This window comes from Amblyraja radiata, chromosome 6 (assembly GCF_010909765.2).
Source record: "Amblyraja radiata isolate CabotCenter1 chromosome 6, sAmbRad1.1.pri, whole genome shotgun sequence".
NCBI classification, from domain to species: domain Eukaryota; kingdom Metazoa; phylum Chordata; class Chondrichthyes; order Rajiformes; family Rajidae; genus Amblyraja; species Amblyraja radiata.
In genome coordinates this window covers 53,246,282-53,273,925 of record NC_045961.1, presented here as the reverse complement: position 1 = coordinate 53,273,925, position 27,644 = coordinate 53,246,282, and positions in this window count along the sequence as shown.

Sequence of the window (27,644 nt, the reverse complement as noted above, 5' to 3'; positions counted from 1 at the left end):
AAGATTTCCCCCTTATATTTAAACTGTGACCCCTTGTTCTGGACTTCCCCAACATCGGGAACAATCTTCCTGCATCTAGCCTGTCCAACCCCTTAAGAATTTTGTAAGTTTCTATAAGATCCCCCTCAATCTTCTAAATTCTAGCGAGTACAAGCTGAGTCTATCCAGTCTTTCTTCATAAGAAAGTCCTGACATCCCAGGACTCCCTCTATGGCAAGAATGTCTTTGGCAAGGGAGATGGAGAGGGGGGAGGAGAGAGGGGTGGAGGAGGGGGAGAGAGGTGTGGGGGAGAGGTGAGGGAGGCGAGGAGGGAGATGGGTTAGGGAGTAGAGGGGGAAGAGTGTGGATGGAAGGGGAGGAGTGGGGTGGGGGAGAGAGGGAAGGGGGTGGAAGAAAGAGGGAAGGGGGTGAGGGAGAGAGGGATGGGGCGGGAGGAGGAGGGGGAGGAGAGGTAGAGGGATGAGGAGAGGGAGATGGGGGAGGGGGAGAGAGGTGTGGGGGAGGGAGGGGGAGAGGGGTGGGGGGAGGAGAGAGGGGAAATAGTGGGGAGGGAGAGTGGAAGGGGGAGGGGTAGGGACAGTCCATCTGTTCCCCATTCCCTATCACCCCCAATCCTCTTTCTCTATTCCCACACACGTGATGACACAGGCTGCGGGGGTGGGGCTGGGGCTGGGGCTGGGGCTGCTGCAAAGGCATATGTAAATGAGTGCATTCCGATTGGACATCTGTGAACATTGGGCATTGTGACATCACACGATGGAACATTCAACCACATTCTATGGGTGAGAAGCCAGTTTTTTTTTAAATATTGGGGGAGGGGGGAGAAGGATTTGATTAAAAATGTGTACATAAACACGACGAAATTTAGTCGATACTTGGAATGAAAAGTGAAATCTCTACCGAAATGGAAAAAATCTCGGCGATTCTGCGTCTGGTGTCGGCGTAGCAAGGAATCAAAGGCTGGTAGCCGCAAGTCAGGCAGAAAGTCGGCAGCCGGATATAGATATAGATTATTCATTTGCTCCTTTTCCCCATCCCGCGCCCTATCCACTTACGCATAGCCCCCAACTGCGCAGGCGTGGTTAGAGCGAGAGAGAGGGAGGGGGGTAGAGAGGGAGGGGGAGGGGTAGAGAGGGTATAGGGTGAGGGGGTAGAGAGGGATGGTAGAGGGAGGGGGTAGAAAGGGAGAGGGAGGGGGGTAGGGATTGAGGGGTGGGGGGTGTCGAGCGGCATCACAGGAGGGCTGGTTCCTGAACGCAATACTCCACCACTCACCCATAGGTCCCTAGGGAGGGAGGGGGGTAGAGAGGGAGAGGGGAGCAGAGAGGGGGGGGCAGAGATGGAGGGGGGGGAGGTCAGAGTGGATGGGTAGAGAGGAAGGGGGGATAAAGAGGGAGGGGGAGGTGAGGGGGTAGAGAGGGTGGGTAGAGGGGGAGGGGGGTAGGGAGGGAGCGGGGAAGGGTTAGTGAGAGGGAGGGAGAGTTGGGGGAGTGGGGTAGAATGAGGGGAGGGAGGGTAGAGAGGGATGGGGTAGAGAGGGAGATAGAGAGGGGGGGTAGAGTGGGAGGAGGTAGAGATGGGGAGGGAAGGTAGAGAGTAAGGGGACATGAGAGGGAGTGTGGACGTTTGAACAACTCTTCCAACCCCCTCCTCTCCCTCAATCCACCCACTCTCCCTCCTCAACCCAGGAATATTTTCCTCTCCTCCACTCCCTCCGTCACCTCTTAGAGTAGAGCCGATGGAACTGGGCTTAGTGGGTCTGAGCCGAGCGGGGCTAAGCGGAGTCGAGCGTGTGGGGCCGAACGGGTCCCAGCGGAGCCGAGCGGGGTCAAACAGGTTCCAGCGGGGTCGTGCGGAGCCGAGCGGGTTGGAGTGCTGGAGTGCCCCTCGTAGGGGAGTAGAGAAGGAGGGGGAGAGGGTAGAGAGGGAGAGGGAAGTGAAGGCGATAGAGAGGGAGGGTAGAGGGAGGGAAGGAGAGGGTAGAGTGGGGGGGAGGGAGAGATCCCAGCAGGGCCGAGCGGGTTGAAGTGCTGGAATGTTCCTCGTGCCCGGTGTGTGCGAGTTGATTGTGACGTCAGTCGGAATTTTTTTCTTCAAAATGGGTGAGCTTGAAGAACTTTAATTTTTTTAAACTGTTATTAAAAGATTAATAACTTTTGTGGACTTTAGAAGGGCACAACAACCATGGACGTACACGCCACTGTGGATTACTGGGACTGCTGTGGATTGGGTGAGCAGCTTTAAATACCTGGGAGTCCACATCACAGAGGATCTGACATGGACAACACACACTGCACTGGTGAGAAAGGCAAGGCAGTGCCTTTACCACCTCAGGCAGCTGAGGAAATTCAGAGTCTCGCTGAGGATCCTTCAATCCTTCTACTCTGGTGCTGGAGAAAGCATCCTGATCGGAAACCTCTCTATCTGGTTTGGCAACAGCTCTGCCCAGGACAGGAAGGCTCTGCAGAAGGATCGGCCAAATGAACCACGGGAACTACACTCCCCCCAGCCGGACATATACACCAGGGGGTGCAGAACCAGAGCCAGCAGGATCATGAAGGACCCTTACCACCCCAGCAATGGACTGTTCCAGCTGCTGCAGTCAGGCAAACGCCTCCGCAGTCATGTAGCAAAAACAGAGAGGATGAGACGGAGTTTCTTCCCACAGGCCATCAGGACTGTAAACTCTGATCTCACCAGGGCGTAAATACTGTTGCATCTTGTTTTTAAATGTAAATACTGGTTCTGTTCTGTTCTATTGTTTTACACAATCCCACAAGCATTGCCACTTTCATTTCACTGTACACGGGGCCAGCCTTAGGAGGTGCGGGACCCAATTGGGAAAAAAGTTCGTAGAAATATAAATAAATAATTATAAATGAGTCACGTGTCGTGAGTAACATGACAATTCGGGGGAGAGTTCCTTTCACAGCGTGTGGGGAGTCTAGCCAGGGGTAAAGTTGCGAGGAGGGAAGGAGCGATGAGAAGGAGGGGTTCGGGTTCATGCCAGTAACACTCACTCACCGCTGCCGGGCGCACCGGGCGCCACCGCATTGTGGCCAGGGAGGGAAGCAGCTCGCGTGGCTATGAGTGGCCTCCATCACCGGCCAGCGGAACCGACTGCCATCTCGGTGCCTTCTGCCGGCCCGCTCACCTCTGGCAGTGCTCTCTGTCTGAACAGTGAGGGGACGAGCTCAAGAGCAAAGATCATAGAGCGGAGTGGGTCAGCGGGTGATGGATAACATCACAGCGGGCGGTGGAGTTTACTGCTGCCAAGAAAGATGCGAGCGAGATCAGGATCTGCATCAACCCGAAGGACCTGAACCTTGCTATCCAACGCCCGCACTACCCCATGCGGATGGTGGAGGACGTCGCTGCACAGGTCGGTCCGGCCACAGTCTTCTCGGTCCTAGATGCCAAGAGCTCCTTTTGGCAGATCCCTCTGGATGAACGTTCATCCTTCCTGACCACCTTTAGCACACCTTTCGGCAGGTTCCGTTTTTTCCGCATGCCCTTTGGGATCAACTCAGCAAGCGAGGTTTTCCAGTGGACCATGGAACAGCTGTTTGCCGGGTTGCCGTGCGCTATTATTGTTGATGACATTTTGGTATACGGGAGGGACGTCGCTGAGCACGACCTGCACCTCCGCCAAGTCCTGGACAGGGCTCGTGAGATCAATCTCGAGCTTAACCCGAAGAAGTGTCGGTTCCGCGTTCAGGAAGTCACGTACGTAGGCCACGTATTCACGGCCAGGGGACTAAAGCCAGACCCCCAGAAGACTGCTGCGGTCACCGAAATGCCCGCTCCCACAGACGTGCCCGGCCTGCAGCGCTTTCTGGGCATGGTCAACTACCTGGGTAAGTTCATACCGGACCTCAGCGAACTGAGTGCTCCCCTGAGGGAGCTGATCAAAAAGGACAATGCCTGGGTCTGGCTCCCGCATCACCAGTCGGCATTCGTAGCCCTGAAGTCCAAGCTCGCACGCACCCCGACTTTAACGTACTTTGACCTGAACAGGCCAATCGTCCTCACCTGCGATGCATCTCGGTTCGGCCTCGGTGCTGCCTGCCTGCAGCTCCATGACAATCGGCAGCTGCCTGTTTCCTATGCCTCTCGCACCATGACCCCTGCTGAGCAGCGCTACGCTCAGATCGAGAAGGAGCTCCTTGCCGTGGTGTTCGCATGCTCCAAATTCAAGGACTACATTCTGGGCAACTCCTTCACCATTGAAACTGACCACCAGCCGCTGGTCTCTATCTTGAACAAGCCTATCCGTGCGGCCTCCTCATGGTTGCAGCGAATGATGCTGCAGCTCCAACAATTCACGTTCAACATTGTGTACCGCAAGGGCAAGGAAATGTTCGTGGCCGACACATTGTCCCGTGCGCCGCTCCCTTCCGTTGCCCGCCATCCATACGAATCTTCTGACCTGATGGTACTGAACGTTAACATTGTTCCCTCTTGGCAGATGCAGTCCCTGGTCAAACACACTGCCGCTGATCCTGCCCTGCAACAGCTTGTGGGCGTCATCCACCGTGGCTGGCCTGACCGACGCTCTTCCCTACCGGCCGGTGCCGTGCCCTACTTCCTGGTTCGGGACGAATTGGTGCTGCACAACGGCGTGGTGGTGAAGGGTCACAAGGTCGTGGTGCCGGACGCGCTGCGGGATCACTACTTCCAAACCGCACACAACGGCCACCCCGGGGTGGAGGCCACTTTGTCCCAGGCCCAAGCCCAGTTTTACTGGCCGGGCATGGTTCAGGACATTCGGGACAGGGTCTCCGCCTGTGCTGCCTGCAACAGCCTACTGCCTCATCAACAACGCCAACCTCTCATGCAGCAGCCGGCCCCCGAGTTGCCGTGGATGGCTGTCGCCACTGACATATTCGAATGGCGTGGCAAACACTTCCTGGTCCTGGTGGACTCCTACTCCAGCTGGTTCGAGGTGGACCAGCTGCCGTCCCTCACGTCTGCTGCCGTCATCGGGAAGCTTCGCCGGCAATTTTCTACCTTTGGTTCCCCGTCTGTTCCCAGGCCAGGTTGTCCGGATGATGTCCACCTCCGGTCATCACCGGCTGGCCGTTGTCGTTGGCAATGCCGACTCTCCCCGGTCTTACCTGGTTAATTACGAGGGCACTGTGTACCGTCGGACACGCCAGCACCTGCTGCTTGTCAACGAGCCTGCTCCGCCTCCCGCGGGCCCGTATTCGCCGCCTGTCCATTCACCGCTGCCTGAAACTCCTCCTGCCCCTGTCACTCCTCGCATGCCCCGGACACTTCCCTCTCAGCTCCCTGTGCCCAGCCCACGAGAGCCTCCTTCTCCTGCCTCACCTGCTGGTGTACCCGTTCCTTCCCCCCGTTCTCCTCCTTCCCCTGGGCGTTTGTCTCCCGGTTCTCCCATCTCTGTCCCTGCCCCCGTTCCTGTAGCTCCTGCGGTTGAAGGGGAAGGCGGGTTGCGCACCCGCTCTGGGCGGTTGGTCAAGCCGCCTGTCCGGTACGGAATGTGCGAGTAGTCTGCGTCATGATGTTTTCTAACTGCTTATGGTTTGCCTCTAGCGTATGAGCCGTGGTCGCTTTGTTTCCAAGAGGAAGGATGTAGATCAGTGCATGCTCCTTTAACATAGTGACCTCACCACTACTAACCACTCCCCATTGTCTCCTGTATAATTGTAGCTTCCCCGCCTCTAGCTCGCTCTCTAGTCCCAGTGATGACCACGGACAGCTAGAGCATAATGTGTGTAGTGCCTTTAATAAAGATACTTAGTAAGAGACTTTGTGTGTCGAACAAGTCCTTTTACAATATCTGCCTTCAATGTCTTCTATCGTTGATATATGTTTAAAGGGTATACCTTTACGAATTAATATTGCAACACCTCTTGATTTATGTGAGAATGAAGAGTGGTATGCTTTAGCAATCCATTTTGCTTTCAATCTGTGTTGTGCTTCCTTTTTAAGATGTGTCTCCTGGAGAAATATTATATCTGTTTTCAATGATTTTAAATGAGCTAACACTTTGCCTCTCTTGATAGGTTCATTAATTCCCTTAACATTCCAACTACAGAATTTAATTCCCTCACCCCCAATTTTTATATTCATGTCTTGCATCTTGTATTAAGTGGTAGAGCAGATGATTCAGCACACTCAACCCTACCTTATACTTGAACATCAGGTAGATGAATTTTAGGTCACGTCTGTTTTCCATCCGAACATATCTCCTTAAATAAAATATGCAATTCCATTCCAAATACAAAATATAATATGATATAAGATAAAAAAGGTGATAGCAAATAGGGTTAGTAAAGTGTGGAAAGTAAAAAAGAAAAGCAACTACAACTACAATTAGTGCAGTTAGTGATAGCCACCCTAATGTGGCTAAGCATCTATGGACTTCTGTAGCTTTTGGTTTATAAAAATACTAGCTCCGTACTTTCCTTGAAAGGAAAGTTTCCAATTCGATGCATACAATTTGTGGGGGGGAAAGAAATATTGATTATATTCCATTAATGGTATAATTAGTAGTCTCAAATTGAAATGTTAGTTTTGTATAATATAAACATTTATCAAAGAATAATCAAGAACGAAAACATCAGAGAGAGAGCCACCAAACATTTCTCATTATAAAATACCTGAATCATACTTTACTTATATTTCATACTTTTAGTTAATTCTTAAATAATCTAAATAATCTTATTATCATTAGTTAGTGTTAGTTAATATTCTTGATTATTAATAGTTGTTAGAGGTTAGTACTAGAATGTTAGTATTATATATCCGTTGCCGGAAATATACCCAATTCTTATTGCGAATTTTAGGCAACTCTTAAATATAATAGTTTAAAGTTTAGAGTTCCATATCTTCTCTGCGAGATAGCAGTATCCGGGTAGGTGTTAAGAGTTGAATATTTTTCAATCTTCGATCTTGTCCTCGATGTTCTTGGCAAATTCAAATGCTTCCGTGTGCTTGATGAAGAAGTATTCCTTCTTCTCGTAACCGACTCTTAGTGTTGCGGGGTATAACAGTCCATATCTCAGATTCTTTATCCAGAAACAGTATTTAAAGAACATTTGTTTTACTAATTTATGAGCATGTACCATAGGTTGATCCATATCCAACAAAATGTTGTGATAATTGCATAAAATGTATATTTTTCTAAGAAATTTGGTGTGGAATGATAATCCATCTCAGTACTTATTTAGACAAGTCCCAAGCTATAGATACTTTTCCCCCAATCCCCCTCGCCCGATCTTCATTGAACCTACCATTTGACTAATCTTTTACTCAGCTGCTGTAACGTTTCCTTCCAATCAAAATCTCTGTGTAGCATCTGTGTCCCTATCTTCCAATTCCCACTTTGAAATAAAAAACAACTTTCGACAAAAATTTCGCAGCAGGATCGCTATATAAATGCAAATATATGGTATTTTATCCTAGCATCCCCCCCCCCTTACAACCACACAAGAAGCGTAACTTGAAGCGTTTACATTTGGAGAAGTCCGATATGGACCAGTAATGAAAATTAATAGCTATGAATCGATTAACAGCGAGCTACGAGGTTAGATTGAAACAACTGTTAGAGGGCTAAGAAACAATCCTGAGTTGACGGCGTATTGTTTTAAGTGAGCATTTTGCAGCAACCTCACCTTATATTCTGGTAAAATATTCTTTCCACAGAAATCTTCTATTTCACTTTGAAATTATATTCATTTATAACCATTTGTAACATCAGTAACCACCTTAATGTTCGTGCATTTACTACCGGGTATGCTTGAAACTATTTATCAACCAGGTGTGAAAATTACACTGAGTCGAACGATGATTGACAATGCGTGGGAATCGACTAATCGCGATGCTGCTGCGAAATGTTTAAGTCGAAAACTGTATTTTATTTCAGTGAGAATTTGAAGATAGGGACAGAGATGCTACACGGAGATTTTAAGCTCTTGGGTGAACTCGCACAGTGCGACAGGGCTTGAGGCAGCATCTATGGAGCAAAGGAAATAGCCGGGTCTGAAGGGTTTCGACTCGAAACGTTGCATATTTCCTTCGTTCATAGATGCTGCCTCACCCGCTAATTTTCTCCAGCATTTTTGTATACCGCAAAACGTCAATGATTCCGGGAATGCTGAGAGAGTTAGAGAGAGAGGTGGGGAACGGGAGAGAGAGAGAGAGAGAGAGAGAGAGAGAGAGAGAGAGAGAGAGCGCACGGGATGGAGAGAGAGGGAGGGAGGGAGAGAGCGAAAGACAGAGAGACACAACGTGGGTCGATAGGTAAATTGAATGACTAACCTGCTGCAGACCAAGAAGAAGTTCTCACTCATGATGGTGAGTTTTAAGAAATTCTCAATGAGTCATTAATGCATCAATCTACATTCCTCAGTAAAATCTAATTATGTTTTGAAGAAGTGTTAATGACGCCGCGTGAATTGTATTCAACGGAACGCAGCGTTATTAATACTTCTTCTAAAACACAATTACACATTTACTGAGGAATGTGGATCGATGTATTGATGAAGCATTGGATAACTACTTGTTAACTACTGGCTGTTAACACAACTGGCTGTTAATGCAAGTGCTACAGTCGTTAACACATCGTTTGTGTCTGATAGCCGTACAGCGCTTGTATTCCATGTACAAAACCATATACGTTTTGTAAAAGAAAACGTATGGCGAATGTTTTTAAAAAAATCTTTATTTAACAAAGCGAATTTGTATTTCCATATGAAATATGGAAAATTAACGTGGGGCCCAATTTGGAAAAATCGGTCCAATCGGCCTAGGGCCGGCCCTGACTGTATATCTTGTATATGTATGTGACAAGAAAAGTTGACTTGACTTGATCTATTGCTACACCCAGCATCAACAGCTGATTAATGTACTATGCACCCATCGCTCACTAACAGATTTTATTATTTAGCACCCATAACTGACGCACATGTGCTTCACCTCACCCTTGAGCACTTGGCATTGTTGAAGATTCACACCCACATCTTACATCTTTAACAGCCATTTTACGCCAAACAGGTCACCAACTATGCTGGATAAGATGAACTGAATCTGACGACTGGAATTACTCCCTTGGGTCCCCGCACTTACAAGGGTAGGATACGAAGGATCAGTCTCAAACCCCTCTGTACCCCATCTAGTCATATGGTCCAAGTCCATGAGCCTCAAGCAGTAAAGTACACAGATTCCACCCCACACCCCCCCCAACCAATAGCCCTAATGACTTTTCACCATAACTGGAGGCAAAGCTTTGTCACCTAATTTGCTTAAAACGGAAGTAAAAACACAAAAAAACAAAAAACAAAAAAAGTTAATTAATAAAACACAAATGTAAAAGCAAAATCATTCGAAAATTTGCCAGATGTGGCCAGTGGTTGGATCCCGTTGGAGGTGGCGAAAATGTTGGAGGATTATATGCTGTATGCGATGGCTGATGGGGTGGAATGTGAGGACAAGGGATTGTTCGACATACCCTACAAAGAGACAGACATAGCTGGGGCCCGAGCACGTGCTCATAGCTACGCCTTGGATTTGGATGAAATGGGAGGAGTCAAAGGAAAAGTTGTTGAGGGTAAGGCACAGCTTCGCTAGGTAGAGGGGAGTATTGGTAGAAGGGGATCGGTTGGTTCTGCGGCCGAGGAAGAAACAGAGGACTTTAAGACCTTCCTGGTGGGGGATGGAGGTGTAGAGTGACTGGACATCCATAGTGAAGATGAGGGAGTGGGGGCTTGGAAAACGGAAGTCATGAAGGAGATGAAAAGCGTGTGAGGTGTCTTGGACATAGATCGGGAGGGATTTGACCAGGGGGGATAGGATGGAGTCGAGGTATGTGGAAATAAGTTTGGTGGGACAAGAACAAGCAGAGACAATGGGCCTGCCAGGACAGTCAGGTTTGTGGATTTTGGGGAGAAGTTAAAATCGGGCCGTACGGGGCTGGGGAACGATGAGGTTGGAGGCTTTCCCCTCCCCTTCCCAGCTCTCGCACAGCCTACTGTCTCTGCCTCTTCCTTTCTCCCCCCCCACCGACATCAGTCTGGAGGGTCTCGACCCAAAATGTTGCCTATTCCTTCGCTCCATAGATGCGGCCTCACCCGCTGAGTTTCACCAGCTTTTTTGTCTACCTTCGATTTTCAAGCATCTGCAGTTCCTTCTTAAACATTTTGTCTACTCCACTTCAAAATCTCCTCAAGGTGTCGACTTTGAAGAAGTTCTCCTCCTCTCTCCGAAGACAGTTTAGCAACCTCCTCTCTCACTGCCCCCCCTCTGTGATTCCTCCTTCCCTCCAACTCTACGCCACGTCCTAACCCAGACCCGTTCCCACAGCCATGTTTGCTTTCTCGGGAATTGCCTGTGCCTCCATCTTGTACCTCATGATTTCCAGCTCCAGTTCCCTACCTCCCAGTTCGGACCCAACCCGGACTATAGGTTTCGACAATCTATCTGCCGCAGTCTACTCTGGCTGTGATGCGCCGGCACCAGCAGGACCTCGTTCTGACTCACCCGCTGCTCCGGGATTCACTCACCCAGACCTGCAACGGACCCCAACTCTACTTCATCCAACGTCAGATCTACGCTTTCCACAAACGATTCCTTTCCTACCTGGACTCCACCAATGATCGTAAACTCACCCGCTTCCAGACCGCTCCTGCCACTGCCACTCCTCAACTCGACCGCCTGCAGGCCCCGGGGCCCACCACTGGCCCATGCCGCTTGCGTGAACACCACGAGGTCCAGTCCCGCTACGCCATTGCCGCCATGAGGAGCAGCACCGACACTCACAGCCTTCCTGGCCGATCTCAGGCTGGGACCACCGAGGATGCCGCCGTCGTTGACCTGCACATGGCCACTGCCGTCAACCTTCACCGACTCACTGATGACGCTGAACATCGCTGCCTCACCGGGACTGCCAACCCTCGCCGCCTCACCGGGACTGCCGACTATCACCGCCTCACCGATGTTGCCGACCCTCGCTGCTTCACCGGGACCACCGACTCTCGCTGCCTCCCCAGCCATCCGCCGACCAGGACTTTTGACGCTTTGCCTGTTGACCCCATTCCCAGTGGGCCACCACCACTGACTCAACTGACCCCCCCCCCACGCACAGAGAACCCTAGTGGGGGTTCCACTGGTTCTTCCCCTTCCCCCTTGTACCATGTGACCCCAGCTACCCCCTCCTCCCTGACCACCCACCACCCCCTACCAGACATCGCCTCGGCCTCCGTCCAACATCCTGCCTTCCTCCGGCCCCAACCATCCTTGCCGTGTGTTCACTATTCCCCCTGACCTCCCCCTCTCTGATACTTAACGGTCTGTCCTCAGCAGAGGCCTCACCTTTGTTCCCCTCCGTCCCCACCTCAATGAGTTCCACGTCCGCCACGATGTGGAGCTCTTCTTCCATCACCTCCGCATCCAGGCATTTTTACATGGGAAGGAGTCCTCACCCCCTAATGATGACCGCTTCTCCTGTCTCCAACGGACCCCCTCCTCTTGGACCCCCCCCTCATGGCTATTCACCTGCTTTAGACCTTTACATTTTAAACTGCCGGCAGGACGTCAACCGCCTCAACTTTTCCACTTCCCTTACTCATTCTAACCTCCCCCCCCCGTACAGCCCTTCACTCACTCAGCAACAACCCCGACTGGGTGATCAAACCTGCCGACAAGGGAGGTGCCGTGGTAGTCTGGTGCGCTGATCTCCACCAGTCTGAGACCAGGCGCCAACTCTCAGACACCTCCTCCTACTTATCCTTGGACCATGACCCCACAGACGAGCACCAGATCATTATCTCAAGCACCATCACTGGCTTCATCGCTTCCGGCTCCCTGCCCTCCCAAGCCTCCAACCTCATCGTTCCCCAGCCCCGCACGGCCCGATTTTATATTCTCTCCAAAAGGATTATATCCCCTACTCCCAATTACTCCATCTACGCTGCATCTGCACCCAGGATGAGGTGTTCCAAACCAGGGCATCGGAGATGTCCTCATTCTTTAGGGAAAGGAGGTTCCCGTCTTCTACTATAGATGAGGCTCTCACCAGGGTCTCCTCGATTTCCCGCAGCTCTGCTCTCATTCCCCATCCCCCTACATGTAACAAGGACAGAGTCCCCCTTGTCCTCACCTTCCACCCTACCAGCCGTCGCATACAACTTATAATCCTCCGACATTTTCGCCACCTCCAACGGGATCCCACCACTGGCCACATTTTCCCATCTCTTCCCCTTTCTGCTATATGCAGAGACCATTCCCTCCGTGACTACCTGGTCAATTTGTCCCTTCCCACCCAAACCACCCCCTCCCCTGGTACTTTCCCTTGCATCCGCAGGAAATGCTACACTTCTCGCTTTACCTCCCCCCTCGACTCCATCCAAGGACCCAAGCAGTCTTTCCAGGTGAGGCGGAGATTCACCTGCACCTCCTCCAACCCCATCTACTGCATCCGCTGTTCTAGGTGTCAATTGCTCTACATCGTGTGAGACCAAGCGCAGGCTTGGCGATCGCTTCGCCCAACACTTCTACTCAGCACGCAATAACCAACCTGATCTCCCGGTGACTCAGCACTTCAACTTCCCGTCCCATTCCGAATCAAACCGTTCTGTCCTGGGCCTCCTCCATGGCCAGAGCGAGCCGCACTACAAATTCAGGAACAGCACCTCATATTTCGCTTGGGCAGTTTACACCCCAGCGGTATGAACATTGACTTCTCCAATTTCAGGTAGTCCTTGCCTTCTCACTCCTTCCCCTCCCCTTCCCAGCTCTCCCTCAGCCTACTGTCTCCGCCTCTTCCTTTCTCTTTCCCGCCCACCACCCGACATCAATCTGAAGAGGTGTCTTGATCTGAAACGTTGCCTATTCCTTCACTCCATAGATGCTGCATCACCCACTGAGTTTCTCCAGCTTTTTTGTCTACCTTTGATTTTTCCAGCATCTGCAGTTCTTTCATAATAATAGTAATAATAATAATAATATTTTATTGTCATTGCACATAAGTGCAACGAGATTTGGGTTTGCAGCTTCCATCCGATGTCATAACTTAAATAACTAATAAATTTTAGATTTAGATACCCCGAGAACATGATTTGTAAAAAGAACATTAAAACAGTAAAACAGTCAAAACAGACTAAAGTGCAGATGTGTCTGTGCAACGTGACCATCCGAGGGTGGTCCCTGGGGGTGGGGGGTACTCAGCAGGGCCGGTTCAGAGCCGCTATAGCTCTGGGAATGAAGCTGTTCCTGAGTCTGGAGGTTCGGGCGTAGAAGGCCTTGTAACGTCTGCCGGAGGGAAGTAGTTCAAACAGTCCATTACAAGGGTGTGAGGAGTATTTATGGATGCTGACGGCCTTCCTGAGGCACCATGTGTGGTAGATGCCCTCCAAGGCTGGTAGCTGTGTCCCAATAATCTTCTGCGCTCTGTGGACGACGCGCTGAAGAGCTCTCCTCTCCGCCTCCGTGCAGCTGAGATACCACACAGAGATGCCATACGTTAGTATGCTCTCTGCCGTGCAGCGGTAGAAGGTTGTCAGCAGCTGTTGGGGCAGACCAGTCCTTTTCAATGTTCTCAGGAAGAACAGTCGTTGCTGTGCCTTCTTGTCCAGCGCAGCGGTGTTGGTGGACCATGTGAGGTCCTCTGAGATGTGAGTGCCCAGAAACTTAAAGCTGGTCACTCTCTTTCTTAAAGATAATCTTTTACATTTTTGCATGTGGTTTTTGTTTGCAAAGTAAACATATGTTTCCCATCCCTAATATGAGATGTCAGTAGCAAGCCTACTTATTCAACAAAGAGGGAGGGAAATGTAACAGCAGGTGAGCTGGCACTCAGCAAGATTTGGCAATAGTTTCCAATCAGAACCAGTACAGTTCATCCATTTGTAAACTCTGGACTTCCACACAGACTGCAAGTGTGAGCGTTCAGTCTCTGGTGCAAGTAATGTGAAGGGTCGATCACACTAGGGTTCCCCAGCATTACAACTTATGGAATCGTCACTCAGACCTTGTGCAGGTCAGGCCTAGTGTAAGATTTGAAACCCCATTGATATGAATGGGAATTGCAGTCCAATGGATTTAGAAGCAAAAGTAACTATTTTCAAATGATTTTGCTTTTACATTTGTGTTTTATTAATTAACTTATTTGTTATCTAATTTTTTTGTATATTTACTTCCGTTTTAAGCACATTAGCTGATAAAGCTTTGCCTCCAGTTATGGTGAAAAGTCATTAGGGCCATTGGTTGGGGAGGGTGGGGAGTGAAATCTGTGTACTTTACTGCCTGAGGCCCATGGACTTGGACCATATCACTAGATGGGGTACAGAAGGGTTTGAGACTGATCCTTTGTATCCAACCCTTGTAAGTCATCAGATTCAGTTCATCTTCTCCAGCATAGTTGGTGACATGTTTGACATAAATTGGCTGTTCAAAATGTAAGATGTGGGTGTGAATCTTCAACAGTGCCAAGTGCTCGAGGGTGATGTGAAGCACGTGTGTGTCAGTTATGAGTGCTAAATGATAAAAACTGTTAGTGAGCGATGGGTGCATAGTACATTAATCAGCTGTTGATGCTGGATGTAGGTGTCCAGGTGTGAACTGCTCTACACCGGTGAGACCAAGCGCAGGTTTGCGATCGCTTCACCCAACACCTCCGCTCAGTTCACAATTTTTTTTTAAATTTCAAAACATACTTTATTCGAGAAGTAAATATATACAATACATGATCCATACAAAACTCCACCCGACATTCTGGGAGGCTATACATACATTCAATACAGGTTCCCCAGATCACAATTTTACCCTACACCCTTGCCCCTCACGTGGCCCACTGGCATGGAATCCCTTCATTATTTTGATGGGCATTTCCACCACACCCCACTCCCCCCCCCCCCCCCATGTCCAGCAGCGGAAGGACCCTAGACTGTGGTCCTCCCCCACCGAGCCTTGGCGTTGGTTGCACCGAGCTTCAGTGCGTCCCTCAGCACGTACTCCTGCAGTCTGCAGCGAGCCAGTCGGCAACATTCCCCGACGGACATCTCGCTCCGCTGGATGGTCAACTACGCTCGCTGCGACGTTGGGCACACTTTTACCCCCTTTGTCTACCGACTTGAGCATTGTGGCCCGTTGCACCCGGTCTATCCTCGACCCCCAGATGAACTGGAAGATGGCCCGGGCGATCCCTGTTGCGTAGGAGGGAGGGACAGGCCACACTTGCGCCAAGTACAGCAGCACCGAGAGCACCTCACACTTGATGACCAAATTTTTCCCCTTATGGAGAGGGAGCGTTGCTTCCAAGCTCTAGTTTCTTCACCACCTTGGCTATCTGCTCCAGCCAATTCTTGTCACACGCCTCAGCCCCCCCCCCCCCCCCCCCCCCCCCCCCCCCCCAACTAGATCCCCAGCACCATCGGTCGGGCCAGTTGCCAAAGAGCATGGCGTCGCTCTTCCTGGTTCCCGTTGCTGACTCAAACTGGTCGCAGACGCTAATCAATCTGCGGACAGACCCTGGATCTGAGCAGAAGACGGGGACATCGTCCATGTACAGGGAGGTTTTGATCTGAGTGCCCCCACTGCCTGTCAATGTCACTCCTCTTATGCTCGCGTCCTTCCTGATGGACTCGGCAAAAGGTTCAATACAACAGACGAACAAGACCGGGGAGAGAGGGCAACCCTGCCTGACTCCAGACCTGACGGGGAAGCTGTCTGATTCCCACCAATTGATTTGGACTGCACTAGATATCGGTGCAGAGCAGTTGGATCCAATTTCTGATTCCCTCCCCAAAGCCCATTTTTCCCCTCGTCCAAGCTGACTGGGCAGGTATCCACCCGTCTGTCCTGCACGTGGGCAATGGTGTCTCTCAGTAGCGCCAGGCTGTCTGAGATTTTCCTGCCAGGTACAACACAGGTTTGGTCCGGGTGGATCACCCATCCCAGAGCAGATTTGACCCGGTTGGCGATGGCCTTAGACAGGATCTTATAATCAACATTCAACAATGTGAAGGGTCTCCACTTCCTTATATCCTTCATCTCCCCCTTCTGCTTGTAGATTAGGGTGATGCTGCCCTTCCTTTATCATGGAGTCTTGACATGTTGCCGGCTAGAAGCATGCCGTTGTACACTTCCAGTAGGTCCGGGCCCACCCAGTCCCACAGAGCCGAATACAACTCGGCCGGTCAGCCATCGCTTCCGGGAATTTTACTCGAGTCAAAGGAACGGATGGAGCCAGTCAGCTGAAGGTGTCGCGCAGCCAGTGGTTGGTCCAGACTCTCCCACTTGCTGTCCTCCAAGACCTCCGTGATAGAGGACAGGAAGTTCTGGGAGGCGGTGCTGTCTGTGGCCTTTCTGTCATACAAATCCATATAAAAGGATTTGCAGATCCTCAGCATGTCCGTCTGCAAGGATGTTACCGAGCTGTCCTCCTCCCTAAGGCTGTTCATCACAGAGCTCCCCCTGTGAACCTTATGGAAGAAGAAGCGTGATCACGTCTCATCCTGCTCCACGTGGTGGACCCTGGATCGGAAGATGATCTTGGAGGATTCGAAGGTAAAGAGCCGAGCTTGCCGGCCCTTCAACTCTCTAAGCTCCGCCCTTACATCCACCCCTCTCGACTGCAGAAGGAGCAGTTGCTGCAAATCTGTCTGGAGTTGACACAATTCCCTCTGACTCTGTCTTGCTCTCTGAACCCCTTTAATTATAAAGAACTTGATGTTCTCCTTGGTTGCTTCCCATCATTGTATTGGGGAGTCAAAGAGGGGCTTCACCATTCTCCAACATGCGTAGTCCCTCTTTAGCTCCTCAATGTTCTCTGGGGTCAACAGCTTCACATTTAACTTCCATGTCCCTCTGCCTGCCTCCCGGTCCTCCTGTAGATGACAGGAAGCCTGAAGGAGGCAGTGGTCAGAGATGAACACCGGCGTGAGGTCAGTGTGTCTGACCATGACGGCCTTCGGCGTGAAGAGGAAGTCTATCCGGGAACGGACTGAATCGTCCGATCTTGACCAGGTGAACCGCGACTGGGACCAGGGCCGGATTTAGATGAAGAGAGGCCCTAAGCTGTTCCACTTGCGAGGCCCCTCCCAATCCCCCACCCCCACGACTAGAGGAAGATTATCCACCAGATTGACACTGATTTGCAGCCGAGCGTGGCCAATGCGATAAGGGGCTGGAAAGCTGCGTTTATTTATTTATTTATTTATTTAGTTATTGGCTTAAAGCACTATTATTCTGAAATGGAGGGCAAGGAAAATTACTGAAGGGTTGTTTAGAGACTACAGTGCGTTGTGACAGCAGATGTAAGAAAGGCCTATGACAGTGTCAAAAATATTATACACCTTGCAGGGCTCTCACTTAAATTTTTTTCTCTGTTGTCAGGCGGGCAACCTTGGCAGCTTTTTAAGTTCTTAAATGACAGTTTAGGTGGTCATTTAAGACGGCTTGCGTGACGCATGCGATAATGTGCTCGGACATATTAGTTCTGCCTCAAATAAAGTCACAAACTAAACATATTCACCAATCAAGACATGATTTATACCACAATGACATGTAGCAAAATTATAATACAGTATCTCAATCTCTTTTTACATTTTGCAATAAAGCAATTTCTATTATTTCTTTCCACTTCCAAACAAAAATGTGGTTGGCTTATTCAGCGTATGATCAACCTCGGTGAGGCCAAGCGCAGGCTTGGCGATCGCTTCGCACAACACCTCCACTCAGTTCGCAATAACCAACCTGATCTCCCGGTGGCTCAACACTTCAACTCCCCCTCCCATTCCGAATCCGACCTTTCTGACCTGGGCCTCCTCCATGGCCAGAGTGAGGCCCACCGCATATTGGAGGAGCAGCACCTCATATTTGCTTGGGTAATTTACACCCCAGCGGTATGAACATTGGCTTCTTCAATTTCAGGTAATACCTGCTTTCTCCTCCCCTTCCCAGCTCTCCCTCAGCCCACTGTCTCCGCCTCTTCCTTTCTTCTTCCCGCCCCCCCCACCCTAACATCAGTCTGAAGAAGGGTCTCGACACAAAACGTCGCCTATTACCTTCACTCCATAGATGCTGCCTCACCCGCTGAGTTTCTCGAGCATTTTTGTCTACCCATTCACACAAGTTCTATTATCCCACTTTCCTCACCCACGCCCTACACATTAGAGGCAATTTTACAGAGACAAGTTAACCTACAAAGCCAATGCATCTTTGGGATGTGCGAGGAAACCCACACGCTTGCAGGGAGAATGTGCAAACTCAACACAGTGTCCGAGGACAGGATCGAACACAGATCTCTGGCGTGTGAGGCAGCAAGTCTACCAGCTGTGCCACTATATTTTGTTTTCCAACACACAAAAAATTACACGTTGATAACTTTGGTTACTAAAAAAATGAAAATATCTATTTTCAGTTTTAAATCTCCAAGTGACGCTATGTCCCCCTTTACAGCTACTGTATGTTTTAATTAAGTTCAAGACTATGGGGCAGTACATTGGCTGCCTAAAAGTGCCAGAGACCCGAATTGATCCTGAATATGGGTGCTGTCTGTATAGAGTTTGCTCCTTTTCTCTTTGATGGCATGGGTTTTCTCCAGGTGCTCTTGATTCATTCTACATTCCAAAGGTGTGCAGGAACCTATTTCAGACCCAACCTAAAACGTAATATTTTCTGTAAAGGAGTGATAGCTGACACACTGTAACCTTTACTGATAGTTTATTATAGCACATGGCACACACGTCCCAGCACTGACTGCATCCAGCCTTCAGGCGTACTGGGACCTAGTGGGAGGAACAAAGGTAGGATACTACAGTTATACTAATATGATGGGGCGTGGTTAGTGGTGATGAGGTAACTAAATTATAGGTTGCATGCATAACCCACATACATCCTTCCCCTTACAATTTAAACAAGTTACAACAATGGCAGGTTTGTTATACAGAACCTGCAAAGCTAAGCATACTCTCCGTAGCGAGCCGGAGGTTTTACAATCCGACCCGAGCGAGTGCGCACCGCACCTTCACCCTCCCCACCCGAAAAAAGAGGAGGAGGGACAGGAACAGAAACAGGACGGGGAGAGAAGGTGGGCGGAGAACCCAGCTTGGAGGGGGAACGGAGAGGCACAGGTGAGCCAGGTGAAACAGAAGGGGTAGAATGAGCAGAAGTGGGAGAAAGAGAAGACCTTGCAGGGGACAACAGAGCCTGAGGAGCAAAACCGGGTGGAGCAGGGGGGGGTACCCGAGGCAAAAGGACCGACCGTGGCATGCAGGGAGCAGAGGGTACGTTAGTGGAGGAAGGCTCGACACGCGACGGAGGGGTATACGGAATTGCAGGACGTGGTTTGGGCTCGTTAACTGCCAACAGGTGCTGGCGGCTGCGTCGGTATACAGTCCCTTCAAAATCCACGAGGTAGGACCGTGGTGCGCTGTCAAACCCGACGACGGTGGCAAGTCGGGAGTAGCCGGTGGGCGTCTGTAAACGGACGACCTGTCCAGGCATCAGTGGCGAAAGAGGGCGGCAGGATTTGTCATGCGAGCGGCGCTGGATTTCGTGCTTCTGGGCAATACGTTGCTGGACATCAGCAGGCTGCAGGACTTTGAGCATCAGGGACTGCTGGGTAATAGGCATCGGAGGGCGGACAACACGGGACATGAGTCGCTGGACAGGGGATCCCATGGTACTGTCTCTGGAAATGTTCCGAAGGTTCAGGAGACCATGATAGAAATCCCCGTTCGAGAGGCGGGTTTGTTCAAGCAGGTGCTTAGCGCTGCGGACCGCCCGTTCAGCTAGACCATTGCTCTGCGGGTACTCCGGGCTGCTGGTGAAATGATTAAAGTTCCACTTTGCAGCAAACGCACGAAATTCGGCGCTGGTGAACTGGCGACCGTTGTCTGTCTGCAGCCGGACAGGGGAACCAAACGTGGCAAAGTGACGGCGAAGTTTGCTGATCACCATCTCGGAGGTGATGGCAGGGAGGAGGTCCACCTCGAACCAATTTGAGTAAGAGTCTACTAGCACAAGGTATTGCTTCCCACGCCAGTCGAAAATATCGGCAGCCAGAGAAGAACAGGGCATGTCAGGGGCAGGCTGCTGCAAAAGCGGCTGTCTTTGCTGATGCGGGGCAAGAGAGTTACAGTCCGGACAGGAATCCACCCTGGCCTGGATGTACTTAGCCATGGCCGGCCAGTAGTACTGTTCCTGGGCATGCGAGATAGTGGCATCTGCCCCGGGATGCCCCATGTGGGCAGCGTCAAAATACAAGCCATGCAGCGAGGCAGGGACGACCACTTTGTGTCCTTTGATAATAATGCCGTCCCAGAGGACCAACTCATCGCGGACCAAAAAATAGGGGTGGACGCTAGCAGGCAACGAATTCCGTTTGGTGGGCCACCCGCGCTTGATGACAGCAGCAAGCTGCTGCAGGTCGGGGTCGTTTGCGGTATGTGCAACCAAGCACTGTAGTTGCTGAGAAGGGACGAAGTTAACGTTCAGTACCTGTAAGTCCGACTGCTCGAAGGGGTGCCGGTCGCAGGAGGCCCGGGGGGCCCGGGACAGTGCATCAGCCACATGCATCTCGGTGCCCCTCTTATATATGATTTTAAAGTCAAAGCGCTGTAGCTGCAGCATCATCCGCTGTAGCCTGGTGGAGCACAGTGTATAGGTTTGTTCAGTATCGTTACCAGTAGCTGGTGATCCGTCTCAACGGTGAACCTGGTGCCAAATAGGAAGTCCTTGAACTTCGAACACGCGAAAACCACCGCCAGCAGCTCCTTCTCTATCTGAGCATAGCGCTGCTCTGTGTCCGTCATGGTCCTAGAGGCATAGGAGATGGGCAGCAGCAAGTCATCAGCGTGGAGTTGCAGGCAGGCAGCACCCAGTCCAAAGCGAGAGGCGTCGCAAGTGACCACGATCGGGCGCCGCAGATCAAAAAACTTCAGGGTAGGTGTGCTGACCAGCCTCGTCTTTAGCAGGTCGAACGCCTGCTGGTGGTGTGGAAACCATGCCCAGGCAATGTCCTTTTTAGTGAGCTGTCTCAGGGGTGCGCTCAATTCGCTGAGGTCGGGGATAAACTTCCCCAGGTAATTCACCATACCCAGGAAGCGCTGCAGACTGACAACGTCTGTCGGGGCGGGCAGCTCTGAGATGGCGCTGGTCTTTTGCGGGTCTGGCTTCAACCCTTGGGCCGTGAAAATGTGGCCAACATATGTGACCTCAGGCACCCGGAACTTGCACTTTGACCGATTAAGCTTCAAATTTATCTGCCGAGCACGGTCCAAAATCCGTCGGAGGTTGCGGTCATGTTCGGCCACATCCCTCCCATAGACCAGTATGTCGTCCACAATGATCGTGCAGGGCAGACCTGCAAACAATTGTTCCATTGAACGCTGAAATACCTCGCTGGCGGAATTGATGCCGAACGGCATCCGCAAAAACTTAAACCTGCCGAAGGGCGTGCTGAACGTGGTCAGGTCCGTGGAGCGTTTGTCCAGGGGTATCTGCCAGAACGAACTTCTGGCATCGAGGACGGAGAACACTGTGGCTTGTCCCACCTGGGCGGCAACATCTTCGACAGTCCTCATGGGGTAGTGGGGCCGTTTAATCGCCATATTCAAGTCCTTGGGGTTGATGCATACCCGTATCTCATTTTTTCCTTTCTTCAACGTGGCAACCATGGTGGAGACCCATTCAGTTGGATCGCTGACAGCCTCCAGCACTCCCATGTTGACCATGTCTTTCAGCATACTCTCCACCTTGCCCTTCATTGCGAACGACACCCTATGGGGTGGACGGATCACAGGCACCACAGATGGGTCAGTCACGATCTTGTACACCAACGGGACCGGCAGGCAGCTGCAAAATGGTTCCTTCTCCCGCAGAAATTGCAGGTCTTCCCAAGGGCTGGGCACTGTGATTCTGTGGAGTGCACGTAATTGCAGTTTGGACACTTTTTAGATCTCGGGTCCCGGGATGTACGAACGGGCCGCGGTGGAGGGCGAAAGTTGTCCCTCATACGACGTTGTCCAGCAACACCAGTTAGATTTATGGCTCGGTTGTCAGACCCCCTCTGCCCATGCGGAGGGGTGACCACTTCGGCAATGCGGCACGCATGCATTGCCTGAGTCAGGGTTAGGTCAGGCCGTTGCAGCAGGTCGGCACGTAGCTTCTGATCAATCATGCCAGTGACGAGAATGTCTCTGGTGAGCTGGTCGCGCATGGTTTCAAATCGGCACCGCTGGGCAAGGTGTCGCAGGTCGGCGATGAAGCACTCAACAGGTTCATCCGGCTGTTGCTTGCGTGAGAAGAACCTGGCCCGCTCCAGTATACGGTTGGAGGGCAGGTCACATATCTCCGCGAACTTGCGCAAAAGACATACCGGGTCGTCGGCCGATTCAGCTGGCTCGACCGGCTGCTCGTTGTCATCCAGGACTGCTGGTTCGTAGACAAAGGCTTGAGCTCTCTTTATTGCGTCGGGACCAGCCAGGTTGAGCAAGAGTGATGCTTTGACCGCGGCTGGGTCGTTCCGGTGCGCAATATTGACGTAGTGAGTGTAGTCCATCACAAAAGTCGACCATCGCTCCGCAATGTCAGCGTCGAAGACAAGGGGAGATGGCTTTCGGTATGAGGATGCCATGTCAAGGGAAACCCAACACTGGGTACTAACGGGGACAAAATAAATGAAAACCGGTAAACGGGAAGCGCGAGTTTTAAACTTCTGACGCCATGTAAAGGAGTGATAGCTGACACACTGTAACCTTTACTGGTAGTTTATTATAGCACATGGCACACACGTCCCAGCACTGACTGCATCCAGCCTTCAGGCGTACTGGGACCTAGTGGGAGGAACAAAGGGAGGATACTACAGTTATACTAATATGATGGGGCGTGGTTAGTGGTGATGAGGTAACTACATTATAGGTTGCATGCATAACCCATCTACATTTTCCTTTTGTCCAGAGATTCTGTCTGACCTGTTGTTACTCCAGCTTTTTGTGTATATCTTCAGTTTAAACCAGCATCTGCAGTTCCTTCCTACACACACACATACTATACGATAGAACTTTATTAATCCCAGGAGGGAAATTGTGTGTTTGTGTGTGTGTGTGGGTGAGTATATATATTTCACACACACACATATTTATATAGTTATATATTCATATATAAATATACACCATTTTGTTTTCTCATTTATAACATTGTTTAAAGAGTACTATGTTTACATATTCTGTTGTGCTTCATTGTTCTAACTGGGACGTGAGAGAATAAAACACTCTTGACTTACTCCGCTAATGTGTGGGATAGAACTAGTGTACGGGTGATCGGTGGTCAGCGTGGACTCGGTGGGCCGAAGGGCCTGTTTCCACGCTGTATCTTTAAATTAAACTAAAAACACTAAAACCAAAGGCAGTCTAAAGAATGGTCTCTACCCGAAACGTCACCCAATTTCTTCTATCCAGAGTTGCTGGCTGCTCCATGGAGTTCCCCCGCACAATTAAAGCATGGAATGGTCTTCACCCTACCAGTTTCCCAACCAGGCACAACTAAATTTAAGGTACCTCTTTCTTCCCCAAGAACCCTTTTTTGCTTAAGTCCAAGTCAAGAGTCAAGAGAGTTTTATTGTCATGTGTCCCAGATAGGACAATGAAATTCTTGCTTGCTGCAGCACAACAGAATATGGATTGTGATATTTTTCAGCTTGGCCAGCACAAGCTTTTCAATGGTCTTCATGACTACAGAGGTCAGTGCGACAAGCCTGTAGTCATTAAGACCAGTAATCCTTACCTTTTTGGGTACAGGAACAATAGTGGAGACCAAGCAGGCAGGGACAGTACATATTTGCAGGGACTGGTTAAAAATGAGTAATTGGGTGTGAAGCGTTGGTTGGGTTGGGAAAGGGTCCACTCTTTTCATACTGGGGTCTTAAGTAGGTGTGAAATGGTGAATGGGAAGGAGAGGGTGCAGGGTCCATTCTTTGCAGACTGGCTGTGTTTGTTGGGGAGGGGGTACCAGGATTATGTTTCTGATTTTCAATCCTGCAGTAAAACTCATTCAGGTTGTTCGTCAGCTGACGAATGTCCAAAGAGCGGGGGGCTTTCCTCATAGCTGGTGATTTCTTGCATGCCCATTCAAACTGAAGAAGAGTCACTAGCTGAGAACTTGCTCCTCAACTTCTCAGAGTACCTTTCCTTGGCAGCTCGGATTCCTCTTCTCAGCTCTTTATCGATTAGGCTATCTTTTAGCTCTTTAACGATTAGGCTATCAGCTTGACGCATATTTGCCCTCCCCCCCCCCCCCGATCTCGAAATGGAAATGTTACATCTGTATATAATCCCATTAAAATGTATATTTATGTCACAAACTATTGAATTCATATTTTTCAGTATTGTTATCAAGGAAAAGAAAGCAGTTCCAATTGCTTAATATTATTTGATATTGTTTAAAATTATTCATATGGAGGAGAAAATATAATAGCTCAAAAACCTACCTTAATTTTGCAATCTCACTAAAGATAATCCCCCTTTCCCTCTTCCCTCCCCATCTCTCTCCCCTTCCTTCTCCTTTCTCTCTCCCCCTCCCACATCCGCCCCCCCTCTTTCTGGCAGGGGGGGGGCAAAGATGAAGGTGGTGCGGGCCCAGCAGGGGCCCAGTGGGCGGGGGGCGATGAAGGTGGCATGGGCCCAGCGGGGGTGGCGTGGGCCCAGCGTGGGTGGCGTGGGCCCAGCGTGGGTGGCGTTGGTCAGCGGGGGTGGCGTTGGTCAGCGGGGGTGGCGTTGGTCAGTGGGGTGGCGTTGGTCTAGCGGGGTGGCGTTGGTCTAGCGGGGGTCAGCGGGGGTGGCTTGGGCCCAGCTGGGGTGGCGTGGGCCCAGCGGGGGTGGCGTGGGCCAGCGGGGGTGGAGTGGGCCCAGCGGAAGTCAGCAGGGGTGGCGTGGGCTCAGCTGGGGTGGTGTGGGCCAGCGGGGGTGGCGCGGGCCCGGCGGGGGTCAGAGAGGGTGGCATGGTGCCCAGCGGGGGTGGCGTGGGCCCAGCAGGGGTCAGCGGGGATGATGTGGGCCCAGCGGGGGAAACGTGGGGGGAAGATGGCTTGGGCCGTGACGGCGGGGAGGGAGGTGAGGGGAGCGGGCTCCACCGCAGCAGCGTCTGGTGTTGGGGTTACAGCCGCTGGGTTCAGATTCAGCCACCCGCCCGGTCTCCTGGCCGCCAGGCTGGCCGTTGGTGAGGCTCCGACGCCGCGGATGGAGACGCTGGACTGGGCGGAGCTCAATGTGTGGAGTGCAAATGGCAGTCTGATCCCGCCCGGGCCCACTGCGCACGCTCGGAGAGACAGCATCATTTTGCGTCTCTTCCCCAACTGCGCATTTTTTTCTCACAAATCATCCAGCGGCCGGAACCAGAATTTCAGGCGCTTTTCCGACAAAGTGGAAATGCTGATTTTTTCACCGATTTTTTTTCCTCGGGATTTTTTCTTACTCTGGGGGGAAAAAAGGGGGTGCGGTCGCACCCAACGCACCCCCCCCTTCGGACGGCCATGATTCCTATAGCTCAGATCGCGGAGCCGGGGGTCGCCAGAAGAATTGCTTTGATTACTGGCCCGTGGACTATAACACCCTGAAGCCATGGTGTGCGGAGCTTCTAGTCACGGGGGCAGCATGCACTTTCCCTCGCGGAGTCTGGGATTCCTTGCCGAAGAAGAGCTCCGACCTTTGGCCCGCGGCCTATAACTTCATGAAGCCCCGGTCTCCGGTAGGAGGCGGACCTCCAAGCCGCGGAGATCCCGAATCGGCTTGTGTTTAAGCCGGTTTGAAATAGTGTTTAAAATACAGGATAAATGGTGTTAAATGTACACAATGTACACGGATCAGTGGTGTTTAAAATACACGATAAATGGTATTAAATATACACAATGTACACGGATCAATGGTATTTAAAATACATGATAAATGGTGTTATAGGGAACAACGACATGCCACAAGGAGCACACGTTAAAGCCTTAATTTCCTTCCCAATGTAAGATGACTAACATATACAATTCTATTCTTATGATCCCGACAATGTATTATATTATATAAGACATGTTTTGGTACATGAGCAAGTTATTAGAAAGTCTTATTTTATAGATATAGACTTACCACAATAATAAAGGTAGACAAAAATGTTGGAGAAGTTCTCCAGCATTTTTGTCTACCTTCAATTTTCCAGCATCTGCAGTTCCTTCTTAAACAATAATAAAGGTATCAATTTTTACACTGCTGTACATTTTTGGTTTTGTTCTTGTTGAAAGGCATGCATGGTATTGTAAGCTCTTCTACATTTAAGATAAATTGACCTATTAGAGGAAAAATGCGTCTTCAATATACATGTTTCTCCCCATCCCTGAAAACAATTGTATTTAAGTGACATATCATCCATTCTGCAGTTATGTAATTATAATCAGATTTGTTCTTATGTTAATTCGAGATGATATTTTACTGTAATTTCAGATGTCAACAGTGGGTCCAGAATACTCGTTGACATGATCTCAGACACCGAACTACGTACTTGTCAAAGGACTGCCGTCTTTGTTCTGAACACCCTGTGTATCTCACACATAAAACTATAAATTATGTAAACCTAACCATAATTGACAGAAATAAAAAGTCTTATCCTTTTTTATGAATTTTAATGTAGAATTATTTAAAATTGAGTGGATTGAGGCAATATACTGCTAACCCACAAATGTTTAGTTGTGAGATATTCGCATTTAAAAACTCACTCAGTAGCTCGGGTGGCTGTGAGCGACCGCTGGGACCGGACAGCGGAACCGCAGCTAGACCCGGGGCTCGCAGGTGACCTGGGAACTGCAACTAGTCCCGGAGGGTCCTGGCCCCTATGCAAAAAAGGCTGTGGACCCCTGGACTAAACCAAACCCTCGATCCTGTCCCGCCATCCTTTTTTCAAAATTTAGCAACTCAAATGGTGGTGCGTGTTCATTGCCGGGAAGTACGGTAACTTATTTCCCTCAAATATATGTTAGATTTTCCTCAAATATATGTTAAATTAATAGAATAGTAGAATAGAATAGAATAGAATAGTTTCTTTATTGTCATTGTAACATGAACCATGTACAACGAAATTGTAAAATGTCAGCCAGTCAGTGCACCATTCAAACATTTCTAAAAGCTAACGATACATACAAAGTAAAATATTTAAAAATATAAACAACTAAAATAAATATCATAAAAATAGCACGCATAAACACCCAGCCCTACATCCTTCTGTCGATTTCATGTATGTATGTATCGCCCCTGCGTTCCTTGGCGGCTACATTTAGTGCCTTTATAGCAGTGGGGTAAAAACTGTTTTTAAGTCTGTTTGTCCTTGTCCTTGTAGATCTGTACCGTCTGCCTGACGGTAACAGTTCAAACAGGGAGTGTCCGGGGTGGGAAATGTCCTTTATAATACTCTGGGATTTTTTGATGCAGCGGGAACTGTGTAAGTCCTCCAAGGTAAGGAGAGGGCATCCGACAATCCTCTGGGCGTTGTCAATGGCCCTCTGGAGCGCTTTCCTCTGAGCCGCTGTGCAGCTGGTGTACCATACGCATACACAGTATGTTAGGAGGCTCTCAATGGAGCACCGATAAAAGGACAGCAGCAGTCTCTGAGTGATGTTATTCTTCCTGAGCACCCTCAGGAAGTGCAGT